The following is a 12,153-nucleotide window of genomic DNA, read 5'->3' on the forward strand; positions in this document are numbered from 1 at the left end:
AAAAAAAAAAAAAAGTGAAATATTCCTCTAAATATCGTACCTGGGAGGTGTCTATAGTATGCCTGTAAAGTGGCGCGTATTTCCCGTGCTTAGAACAGTCCCTGCACAAAATGTCATTTTTAAAGGAAAAAAAGTCATTTAAAACTGCTTGCGGCTTTAATGTAATGTCGGGTCCTGGCAATATGGATGAAAATCAGCCAGACAAACAGCATGGGTACCCCCCAGTCCATTGCCAGGCCCTTTGGGTCTTGTATGGATATTAAGGGGAACCCTGCACCTAAATTAAAAAAAGGAAAGGCGTGGGGCCACCAGGCCCTATATACTCTGAACAGCAGTATACAGGCGGTGCAAACAAGACAGGGACTGTAGGTTTGTTGTTAAGTAGAAACTGTTTGTAATTTTGAACTGGTACATTTTTAACGTGTTTAGCTCCAGCCAAAAAATCTATTTTAAGCTTTTTGGAAAACATAGGGAAGGGTTATCACCCCTGTGACATTTCAGAAGATTTCACCTCATTTTTTGTCCCAATGACAAATGTTTTTTGAAAATTTGGGGTTTTTTGTGAAACAAGGATTGGTGATAAAGCATCAGGGAAAAGGAGAAATGTTTTTCCCATATTAACTCTTACAGGAGAGAATTTCCCTTCCTAGGGGTAGATTTCATCTCACTTCCTGTTGTCTCCTTCCGTTTGCAAGTAGGAGTCGTTTGTAAGTTGGATGTTTGAAAGTAGGGGCCTGCCCTATATACTCAGCAGAAATTTGGGCCTTAGGTGTTGTTGTGGCCACAACACTGTAAGCCCTCACAGGGCCCTGCTGTGAAATATTAGATCAAGATTTGTAATTACATGCCCCTGTTGAACAGGGGCAGAAAAATTGGGCCTTTGGTGGTGGTGCTGGTGCCACAAGACTATAAGTCCTCACTCGCTCTTGGTGGGCGCAGAAACGGGCCCTGCTGTGAAATATTAGATCAAGAATTGTAATTACATGCCCCTGTTGAACAGGGGTTGAAAAATTGGGCCTTAGGCACTGGTGGTGGCGCCCAGAACCAAAAATGTTCTTACACGCTATCAGCGTGATCATTGAGGAGGAAGAGGATAATTACTCAGGATAGTCACTCAGCATCAGCATAGGCAGTCTTTGAAGGGATCTGAGATTTCAAAAAAAATTATTCGGTTACATTAGCATCAGGTGCTTGGTAGCTGGTGGTGATCCAAGACTGATTCATTTTTATGAAGGTGGACAGGCGCACCCTGTGATCGGTTACAAAGCCTCCAGCAGCACTGAATGTGCGTTCTGAAAGAACGCTGGATGCAGGACAGGCCAGTAGCTCAATTGCATACTGTGCAAGCTCTGGCCAGTGATCCATCCTCAAGACCCAGTAACCCAGAGGATTTTCGGTGGGAAAGGTGTCCAAGTCAGATCTTGCCCCTAGGTATTCCTGCACCATGTAAAACAGACGCTGGCGATGGTTGCTGGAACTGATCATACCTTGGGGCTGCGGACCAAAAAATTGTCTGAACGCATCGGTCAGACGGCCACCTTCTCCACCGCTCCTTCTTTGACTGACCGAAGCCTCAGCAATACGTTGTCCAGAAACAGGAGTTTGTAACCTCCCAGTCTCTGGGAACGCGTTGCACAGACCTTTCTGCAAGGCCTCCCGAAGATGTTTTATCCTCTGCTCCCTCTGCGATGGCAAGATAAGGTCCGCAACCTTACCCTTGTAACGTGGATCAAGGAGGGTTGCCAGCCAGTATTGGTCCTTCTCCTTGATACCACAAATACGAGGATCCTTACGCAGGCTTTGCAGGATCAGGGAGGCCATGCAGCGTAGGTTTGCTGAGGCATTCGGTCCGGAGTCCTCTGGGTCACTAAGGACGACATGGTCCGCAGCCAGCTCCTCCCAGCCACGTACAAGTCCATGTGTTTCTTGGGACTGATCCCTTAAAGACTACTGCTGATGCTGAGTGCCAGGCTCCACCTCCATACTGACACAATCCTCCTCCTCCTCGTCCTCTTCCTGTGTGATCAGTGGGCACGCAGGAACACTGTCTAGATAAAGGGGGCCCTGAGAGCTAAGGAAGTCCTCCTCTTTCTGCCTCTGTTCTGCCTCAAGTGCCCTGTCCATTATTCCACGCAGCGTGTGCTCCAACAGGTGGACAAGGGGGACAGTGTCACTGATGCATGCACTGTCACTGCTCACCATCCTCGTGGCCTCCTCAAATGGTGACAGGACAGTGCATGCATCCCTGATCATGGCCCACTGGTGTGGGGAAAAATAAAACAAGCTCCCCTGACCCTGTCCTGGTGCCATAGTCGCACAGGTACTCATGATGGCCCTCTGCTGCGTGTGCAGCCGCTGCAGCATGGCCAACGTTGAGTTCCAACTGGTGGGCATGTCACAGATTAGGCTGTTCTTGGGCAGGTTAAACTCCCTTTGGAGGTCTGCCAGCCGAGCACTGGCATTATATGACCGGCGGAAATGCACACAGACTTTCCTGGCCTGCCTCAGGACATCCTGTAAGCCCGGGTACCTGCCTAAGAACCGCTGCACCACCAAGTTAAGGACATGAGCCAAACAGGGCACATGGGTCATTTATCCCTGTCGGAGGGCAGAGAGGAGGTTGGTGCCATTGTTGCAAACCACCATTCCTGCCTTAAGTTGGCGTGGTGTCAACCACCTCTGAACCTGCCCCTGCAGAGCTGACAGAACCTCTGCCCCAGTGTGGCTCCTGTCCCCCAAGCACACCAGCTCAAGCACCGCATGGCATCTTTTGGCCTGCATACTTGCATAGCCCCTTGAATGGCTACGGAGCACAGCTGGTTCCGAGGACAAAGCACAGGAAGAGGCCATGGAGGAAGAAGAAGAGGAGGGGGTGGAGGAGAGAGGTGTGCCACAATCATTAGTAGTGGCATTTTGGAGACGTGGTGGCAGAACAACCTCCAACACTCCTGCACCTTGTCCTGCATCCTTCCCAGCTGCCAGCAGAGTCACCCAATGCGCGGTGAAACTTAGGTAACGTCTCTGTCCATGCCTGCTGGACCATGAGTCAGCGGTAATATGCACCTTACCACTGACCACCCTGTCCAGCGAGGCCAAGACATTGCCTTACACATGCTGGTAGAGAGCCGGAATCGCCTTCCGTGAGAAAAAGTGGCGTTTGGGTACCTGCCACTGAGGAACCGCACATTCCACAAACTCACGGAAGGGGACAGAGTCTACCAACTGAAAAGGCAGCAGTTGAAGTGCTAGCAATTTTGCCAAGCTAGCATTCAACCGCTGGGCATGTGGATGGCTGGGAGCGAACTTCTTTCGGCGGTGCAGCAGCTGGGGCAGGGAAATTTGCCTGGTACAATCTGACGTCGGTGTCCCGAAAGCAGATTGCCCACAAGTACTTGGCTGTGACACAAGTAATTCTACACCTTCATTCCTCTCAGTGCAGGTCTCAGAGAGGACTGAAGGTATAGTGGGGTTGGAGATCTCAGCTGATGAGGAGCAAGGAGAGGTCCTCTTTGTTCTTTGGTGTGGGTCTTTTAAATATGCTTACCAACGAACTGCATGGCAGGTCAACCTATGTCTGGTCAAGCATGTGGTGCCCAAGCAGGAGATGTTTTGGCCACGTGAGATACGCTTGAGACATATGTTGCAAATAGCAGCGGTGCGATCTGATGCACTCGTCTCAAAAAAGGCCCACACCAAAGAACTTTTTGAATAACACGCAGAGACTGCAGCGCCCTGCACATGCGGAGCTTTGGGGTGTGATGCAGTCAGTGTGCTGGCCCCTGGAGGGCATCCTGCCTCGGTGATGTGCCGCCTCCTCCTCCTCTCTCCTATCAAGCACCCACATTGTGTCAGCGACCTCATCATCCCCTCCCTCCTCATCACTGGAGCAAACCTGGTAGTATGCTGCAGCAGGGGGAGGATGACTGCCAGATTGCTGTCCTTCTTGGGCACCCCCTCTGTCCGTGCTCACGTTACTGCCTTCATCTAGCTCAGTATCATCATCAGAGCCTTCCAAACGCTGGGCATCCTCCTGGAGCATGTACCCAACACTGTGGTCAAACAGTTTGAGGGACTCCTTAAGGAGGACATGGTGGGGCTAGGGAAGGAGTCATTGATGACATTGAGCCAAGGGAAGAGGCCGCTGCTTTGCCAAACAAAGTACCCTGAGCATGGGTGAGAGGATGAGGACGGCTTGGTCATCCACTCGACCAAGTCTTCCGCATGTTGCGGCTCAACATGGCCAGCTGCCGAAAAAAAGGCCAAGCGTGTCCCACAGCCACGTGCTGATGAGGATGCACAGTCTCCACGACCAGCACTATTGCCTCTAGACACAGAGCCTGCTTGCCCTCTTTTATTGGCTTGTGACTGTCTGCCTCTCCTTGTTGGCCTTCCAGACATACTAATGGCCTGTAGCTGCACTAAGCTGGGATATATATATATATATCTATATATATCTATATATATAGATATATATCTATATATATAGATATATATAGATATATATATATATACCTATATATATATGTACTGACACTGCAGCTAGCAAAATCAACTGCCTGCCTGTAGTATGAGAACACCACCAACCTTCTACAGGTAGCTTTAGCTGAACACTGTGCAGAGCTCGCAAAAAACTAACTTGTAGCTTATTTAGCTGCCTGCGGTAGTGATGGGATCAGGAAAACACCACCAACCTTCTACAGGTAGCTTTAGGTGAACACTGTGCAGAGCTCGCCAAAAAATAACTTGTAGCTTATTTAGCTGCCTGCGGTAGTGATAGGATCAGGAAAACACCACCAACCTTCTACAGGTAGCTTTAGGTGAACACTGTGCAGAGCTCGCAAAAAATAACTTGTAGGTTTGGCTGAACACTGTGAGGAGGACGCACTACACTAACTCGTAGCTTTAGCTGAACACTGTGCAGAGGTCTCACTGCACTAACTTGTAGCTTTAGCTGAACACTGTGCAGAGGTCTCACTACACTAACTTGTAGCTTTAGCTGAACACTGTGAGGAGGTCGCACCACACTACCTTGTAGCTTTAGCTGAACACTGTGCAGAGGTCGCACTACACTAACTTGTAGTTTTAGCTGAACACTGTGAGCAGGACGCACTACACTAACTTGTAGCTTTAGCTGAACACTGTGCAGAGGTCTCACTACACTAACGTGTAGCTTTAGCTGAACACTGTGCAGAGCTCGCACTACACTAACTTGTAGTTTTAGCTGAACACTGCACTACACTAACTTGTAGTTTTAGCTGAGCACTGTGCAGAGGTCACACTAAACTAACTTGTAGCTTTAACTGAACACTGTGAGGAGGACGCACTACACTAACTGTAAATAGTCTAGCTGCCTGACCGTGGTACTAATAGGATCAAAAGAACCCCAGCAATTTTCTTCAGGTAGCTGTAAATACTGTAACAAGACAAGCCTGCCTGTCAGTAGGAAGATAACAGGAACGGATCTAGCTAAACTGAATACAGTGTATATATATATATGTGCAACACCTGGGATGCATATATATACACAATACACTATAAGTGCAGCTAACTTACTGACTGTCCTGCCTAATCTAGCTAACTCAAATGAAATGACACTGTCTCTCTCTCTCTATCTAAGCACGCCGGAACACACTACACAGGGCCGCCGTGTAGGCGGCCTTATATAAACCCCCTGAGCCATAATTGGCCAAAGCCTCCCTGGCTTTGGCCAATTACAGCTCTCTCTACCGACGGCGCTGTGATTGGCCAAGCATGCGGTTCATAGTGCATGCTTGGCCAATCATCAGCCAGCAATGCACTGCAATGCCGCAGTGAATTATGGGCCGTGACGCGCCACACGAATTTGGCGCGAACGGCCCATAACGTTCGCAATTCGGCGAACGATCAAACAGCCGATGTTCGAGTCGAACATGGATTCGAGTCGAACGCGAAGCTCATCCCTACCGCTGGATATGTACATGTACATCGCTCTAAGGCAGTTTCTCTTACCCTGCTGCTCCATCGGACATTTTCCATCGGAATTTCCGTCACACAAAATTTGAGATCCAGATCTCAAATTTTCCGACAACAAAATCGGTTGTTGTAAATTCCGATCGTGTGTACACAATTCCGACGCACAAAGTTCCACGAATGCTTGGAATCAAGCAGAAGAGCCGCACTGGCTATTGAACTTCATTTTTCTCGGCTCGTCGCCCGTGTTGTATATCACCGCGTTCTTGACGTTCGGAATTTCTGACAAGATTTGTGTGACAGTGTGTATGCAAGACAAGTTTGAGCCAACATCCGTCGGAAAAAATCCATGGATTTTGTTGTCGGAATGTCTGATCGTGTGTACGGGGCATTAGAAGAAAAGAAGGCTGGACGGCCGCACTCCTATGCAATTTCTTTATTCAAGTGCCGAATACAAAGGTGAACTACAGGTAGCAGCTTACATGTTTCACACCAAGGTCGGGTGCTTACTCATAGCTCGTCCGGACCCGCTGATTGGCTCCCCCGCTGGCCAATGAAAGATCGCCATGTACGAGAATGACGTACACCCACGGCGATTTGCGCAGCTGAGCCAACCTGCCTGCGGCGGCTGGTCAGCAAATGGTTAAATACCACCAAAAGAAGGCTCTATTATTGTGAAAAATTATAAAAATTTAATTTGGGTACAGCGTTGCATGTCCACACAATTGTCATTTAACCAATTAAGAACCGCCCCACGTACATACACTTAAGCACAAAATCACGTACATGTATGTGATTTCTTCTTCTGGGGCACGCACCGCCAGCGACCCACTCCCGCTGTGATTGGACCAAGACAAAAAATGGCTTGGTCATGAAGGGGGTAAAATCTTCTAGGGCTGAAGGTGTTAAAATGTGACAGTGCTGAAAGCTGACAATCGGCCTGAGCAGGAAGGGGGTAAAAGTGACCTTTATTGAAGCGTTTAAATACCCTCCAGGCCATTCCAAGGGTCATTAGTGCGTGCTGATGAACAATGGAAATCAGGACTAAACTGTAAAGAAAATTCACAAATAAATCGTGGGCTGTAGCAAGGCAGAGAACGCTGGATGAAGGCTGGGGTCAAGCAAAGCCTGGACAGAGCTATAACAAGCTCTAAGTGCCGGTTCACACTACAGCGACTTGGGATCCGACTTGTCAGACCTCAAGTCGCCCCAAGTCGCTGGACATAAGAGATTCCATTATAGTTAATGAGAGCCGTCTTAATGCACACTACTGAAGTCGCTCTGACTTCCGAAAAGGTTTCTGTACTACTTCAGGGTGACTTGTACCCATAGATTTCAATGGAAGTCGCCTCCAAGTTGGATCCTCATCTATAGTGAAACGACTTTACAGGAAAAAGAAAAGAATTTACCCAGGAAGAGAACAGGAACAACCATTATTAGCTCTGATTGGCCACAGGCAAAGTCACCTGTCCTAGAGGCCACTTGAAGTCGCGTTGTAAGTAGCTTAAAGTCGCCTCCAAGTCGTCTTGCAAAGTCGCGCTGTAAGTCAGGTTGCCCCTGTGTGAACCGAGCCTTAATTAACAGAGGGCATGTAGGACATCTGCAAAGATAACACTGCTTCCACAAAGAGAACATGAGTCCCACTATGCTGGCAGGGGACAGGCTTTTCTGCTCAGGCTATGGCTGCTTTAAAAAAAAATCAGCTGTGATAATTTAAACATATTTTGTTTTGATATACCTTGAATATATTTAGCTGGTGTAAACTGAAAGTTCTATTGGGCTTTAAAGCAAATTCGTAACTGAACAGTGTACAATAGAAATTAAAGATTTTAAAACACTATAAATACAGTAAAAGAGTCTCCCACTAGTAATTTGAATTTAAATTATTATTATTAAATGACTATCAGAAGTATTTTTTTTTTTTTTAATTGCACACATTTTGCTAAAGCCCCTGGCAATGTATGTATATGTATCAGCTTCTGACCGGCCTGTTGGTGTCACTGGGGCTTAGACAAAGCTGGAATGACATCTCATGTATCACTTTCATATGGGCTCTTTGTTCTCAGCAATGTATCTTTGTGACAATATAATCATTACACACCTTGTCCTGGTAGCTGTGTTGTCTATAAACATTGTGTCACTATTTTCTTTGCCGGGTGATAAAGTATTGCATTGTTTTTTGTACCCCGAAGGTGGGATGTGACACGTTCCTTGAAGTAGCAGTTGAGTTGTCAAACCTTGTTGACAGTAAAAAGGAAGATAATTAGTGTGTATCTTTATTGACACAAACCGTTCAATAACATAAACAGGAAATTCAAGTACAAGTTCATAGGTGTAACATCCTGAGTTGTTTGATACTGAAGGTTATTGGTGACACACAGGTAGATGGTGTATAAAAACAGAACCATCCCTGAACGGGGGTGGAGACCTTCAACACCAAATATCTATATTGTTGTTTTAACATCTCTATCCCCACAATTCACAGCTTTAGCCTTGTAAATTAAAGGGTTAACACTTTTTTAGACCAATAATGGAATTATGAAACTAGAAAGGGGAGTGCTGTAACTTTCACACCTCTTATACTATGGGATTGTACACCCCATTGATAATCATCATATCATAAGAACTTGCCTAAGACCCCTTTCACACTGGGGCGTTTTTCAGGCGCTTTAGAGTTAAAAAAGCACCTGTAAAGCGCATGAAAGAAGCCTTATCTGCAATCCCAATGTGAAAGCCCGAGTGCTTTCACACTAAGGCGCTGCGCTGGCAGGGCGTCAAAAAACATCCTGGAAGCAGCTTCTTTGCAGCTCTTTAGGAGTGGTGAATACACCCTTCCCATTGAAATCAATGGGAAGTGCCTGAAAAGCACCTGAAAAGCGCCTTGGTACCGGCGCTTTGTGGGGGGCGTTTAACCCTTTATTCGTCCACTAGCGGGGGTTAAAAGCACCCTGCTAGAACTCAAAAAATGCTGGTAAAGCGCCGCTAGTTTAAGTGGCGCTTTACCAGCGTTTTTCGGGAGCTGGCACTGTGAAAGGGCTCTAATGCCGCATACACACGAGCGGACTTTACGGCAGACTTTGTCCTGCGGACTTTGACAGACTATAGGACGGACTTTCCGAATGAATGGACTTGCCTACACATGATCAGCCCAACTCCGACGTTTTCGTATGTGATGACGTACGTCCGGACTAAAACAAGGAAGTTTGTAGCCAATAGCTGCCCTAGCGTCGGTTTTTGTCCGTCGGACTAGCATACAGACGAGCGGACTTTTCGACCGGACTCGAGTCCGTCAAAAAGATTTGAAACGTGTTTCATTTCTAGGTCCGTCAAACTTTTGGGGAAAAAAAGTCAGCTGGAGCCCACACACGATCGAATTGTCCGACGGACTCCGGTTCGCCGGACCAAGTATGCCGTAAAGTCCGGTTGTGTGTATGCGGCATTAGTAATAAAATAAACACACAACAAGGATTGTGAAAATGTTTAGGCCACAGCCCCTTTACTGGGCTTAAGATAACTTTAATTATGAAATGAACTTTAAAGAGGAGTTCCAGCCTTGGGAAAAAAATGTAAAGTCAGCAGCTACAAATACTGTAGCTGCTGACTTTTAACATAAGGACACTTACCTGTCCAGGGATCCCGCGATGTGGCCCCTCCAAGGCGATCCGTCCAACTCCCGGTGCAGGCATCAGCATCTTCACTAAGGGAAACAGGAAGTGTCACAGCCTGTTTCCTACTGCACAATGCATGAGTCGCATTGCGCTTTTTGAATGGTCCTGCTGTTTTCTGGGACCTGTGTGTCTCCCAGAAGGCAGCGGGGGGGGGGGGCTGGAAGTGGCTTTGACAGCTATCCTCCAACCCATAAGGTCGACATTACCCACATAAAGGTGCACCGCGATGAGGGGAAATGACAAAAGGGAGGGCAGGTGGGAGAGCACATCAAAAGATCCAGAAGGAAGGCTGAGGAGAGTCCAGAGGTGAGTCCAGCTGACAGACCTGAGGTAAATGCTGACTCCGCCCAGTGACAGGAGAGGATATAAGTAAAAAGTTACACTCGTTGACTAGATGTTTCCCGCCAAAAGATTTGTCACCAATCCAGTGCTCAGCAGCTAAGGTAAATCTTCCTAGACCAGCAGGCAGCTTGTCACCTAAAACACAAAACAGAAAGAACCAGCAAAGCAGCCATAGAGAGTCATGTACTTAAAGAGGTTGTAAACCCTCATGTTTTTTTCACCTTGATGTATCCTATGCATTAAGGTGAAAAAAATTGTGGCAGTGACTGATCCCCAGCCCCCACCCATTTTACTTACCTGAGCCCCGTAATTCCCACTCTGGAGACATGCTGTCTCTCTCTGCACGGGGCCCTGGCTCTTGATTGGATTGATAGCAGCGCAATGATTGGCTCTCGCTGCTGTCAATTAAATCCAATGATGCGGGCGCCAGGGGGGCAGGGTCGAGTCTCGCATTTGTGTCTATGGACGCAAATGCTGGACTCGGGAGTGCGCCTGCAAGGTAACCCCCCCTCCCCCCCCGGGAGAGCGCTTCTCCTAGGGGGTTATCAGAAGTAAGGAGAAGCCGCGAGAGCCGCCGAGGGACCCCAGGAGACGAGGATCGGGGACACTCTGCAAAATGAGCTGCACAGTGGAGGTAAGTATGACATGTTTGTTATTAAAAAGAAAAAAAAATGAGCCTTTACAACCACTTTAAAGGGTAACAAATAGCAAATAAAGAAAAGATAATATAGCGTATACAATTGCGACACAAATCATATTGTAATTGAATGTTATTAAAAATTACCTTTCCTGTTAAGTACAATGTAATTCTGTTATGGTTTACTTATATTGAATGCTATGCAACTTTTACAGTGCCTTGAAAAAGTATTCATACCCCTTGACATTTTCCACATTTTGTCATGTTACAACCAAAAACAGAAATGTATTTTATTGGGATTTTATGTAATAGATCAACACAAAGTGGCACATAAATGTGAAGTGGAAGGAAATGAGATGATAAATGGTTTACAACATTTTTTACAAATATGTGAAGAGTCTGGCGTGCATTTGTATTCAGCCCTCCTGAGTCAATACTTTGTAGAACCACCTTTCACTGCAATTACAGCTGCTAGTCTTTTTGGGGATGTCTCTACCAGCTTTGCACATCTAGAGAGTGACATTTTTGCCCATTCTTCTTTACAAAATAGCTCAAGCTCTGTCAGATTGGATGGAGAGCGTCTGTGAACAGCAATTCAAGTCTTGCCACAAATTCTCAATTGGATTTAGGTCTGGACTTTGACTGGGCCATTCTAACACATGAATATGATTTGATCTAAACCATTCCATTGTAGCTCTGGCTGTATGTTTAGGGTCGTTGTCGTGCTGGAAGGTGAACCCCCGCCCCAGTCTCAACTATTTTGCAGACTCTAACAGGTTTTCTTCCAAGATTGCCCTGTATTTGGCTCCATCCATCTTCCCATCAACTCTGACCAGCTTCCCTGTCCCTGCTGAAGAAAAGCATCCCCACAACATGATGCTGCCACCACCATGTTTCACGATGGGGATGGTGTGTTCAGGGTGATATGCAGAGTTTTCCCACACACATAGCGTTTTGCTTTTAGACCAAAAAGTTCCATTTTGGTCTCATCTGACCAGAGCACCTTCTTCCACATGTTTGCTGTGTCCTCCACATGGCTTCTCGCAAACTGCAAACGGACATTTTATGGCTTTCCTTCAACAATGGCTTTCTTCTTGCCACTCTTCTATAAATGCCAGATTTGTGGAGTGCACAACTAATACTTGTCCTGTGGACAGATTCTCCCACCTGAGCTGTGGATCACATGGACACAGAGAAACACACAGGGATTTCTTTAGAATAACAAAAGGTAGGAATCTGCAAAGCAGTTTGCTAAAATCCTTGCAATGTACATAGATCATCCAGAGGGGAATGTTGTTTTCTCAACAAAAGTGGAGTTACACTTTAACAATCATCATAGCCCTCTATCAAGGCTCCATTCACATTTGTGCGACATATCATGCAACCAAAGTTGCACTCCAAAGTCGGTGCAACTTTGCAGTCGTACAAGTGTGAATGGAGCCTAAAGCCTCATACACACGGTTCCATTGTCGTATGACCAAGCGTCTGATTTTTGTCAAAAGCGCGTGTGCAGGATTTCGTCTAGCATACTAACTATCCTAATTGTCGTTCGACAAA

The sequence above is a fragment of the Aquarana catesbeiana genome, linkage group LG08 (assembly GCF_042186555.1).
Source record: "Aquarana catesbeiana isolate 2022-GZ linkage group LG08, ASM4218655v1, whole genome shotgun sequence".
Lineage (NCBI taxonomy): Eukaryota > Metazoa > Chordata > Amphibia > Anura > Ranidae > Aquarana > Aquarana catesbeiana.